Raw genomic sequence first — 1,411 nt, forward strand, 5'->3', positions numbered from 1 at the left:
TCATCTTGCAGATGACACTCTCAAAAAGCATCAAGATGACCAAAGTTCCATTTGGCCAGCTTCCCGTGAGTTGCAGGACACAACTCCCACACTCATGTTGCCATGAAAACATCTTAGAAGCAGCCAGAAGCCTTCGTTAACTGCAACCTGCAGCTTGAGTGTAATCATAACAACCATGTCAGACAAGTCTGCGGTCAGCTCCCAAGATGTTTTCACCTTGCCACTGTCAAACATCCTCCCATCTTTCCAATCTATTGGCAATATTGGAGATTGGTTGCTTGGAGCCAAAGACTCTGCCTTCCTTCCTTGCCTCATGATTGTCTTTCACAAACTTAGCATACCATGTCAGGGCAGGTATAAAGAGTGCAATAGAATGAGAAAAAGGATTATTGATTGACAGTTACAACACTGGCATCTACCAAGAAATTTTAAAAATTGCCCAGATTTGGCCTGTCCATCAAAAGCAGGGCAAATCCAAGCAGACCAATTACTATCCCATCAGTCTACTCTTGATCATATGATGGAAGGTGTCATCTACAGTGCTACCAAATGGCCTTTACACATTAATAAACTGATCACTGATGCTCATTTTAGGTTCTGACAGGCCACTCAACTCCAAATCTCATACAGCCTTGGGTCAAACATGGACTGGAGAACTTAATTCAAGAGATGAGAAGAGATCGACATCAAGGCAGCATTTGACTGAGTGTGGCATCAAGGAACCCTAGCAAGCCAAAGGAAATCTGGGGAAACAGACACTGGTTTGAGTCATACCTAGCACAAAGGAAGATAGTTGTAGTTGTTGGAAGTTTATCATCTCATTCTCACAACATTGCAGCTGTAGTTTCTCAAGGTAAGGCATGGTAGCACAGTGGTTAGCACTGCTGCTTCACAGCTCCAGGGTCCTGGGTTCGATTCCTGGCTCAGGTCACTGTCTATGTGGAGTTTACACATTCTCCTTGTGTCTGCGTGCGTTTCCTCCGGGTACTCTGGTTTCCTCCTACAGTCCAAAGATGTGTGGGTTAGGTTGATTGGCTCTGCTAAGAAATTGCCCCTTAGTGTCCTGGGATGCGTAGGTTAGAGGGATTAGTGGATATAATATATAGGGATATGGGGGTAGGGCCTGGGTGGGATTGTTTTCGGTGCAGACTTGATGGGCCAAAGGGTGTGTTTCTGCACTGTAGGGTTCTATGGTTCTATGGTAATGCCCTCATCAAAACCATCTTCAACTGTTCATCGGTCACCTTCACATCATAGATCATTAGTGAGGATGTTCACTGATGATTGCAATATTCAGCACCATTCATAACCCTTCAGGTATTGAAGCAGTATGTGTTCCATATACAGTAAGACTGATGCAACATTTAGACCTTGGGTTGATGAGCGACAGGTAACATTCACATCATACAAA

The sequence above is a fragment of the Carcharhinus amblyrhynchos genome, chromosome 10 (assembly GCF_965287045.1).
Source record: "Carcharhinus amblyrhynchos chromosome 10, sCarAmb.v2.hapA, whole genome shotgun sequence".
NCBI lineage: Eukaryota > Metazoa > Chordata > Chondrichthyes > Carcharhiniformes > Carcharhinidae > Carcharhinus > Carcharhinus amblyrhynchos.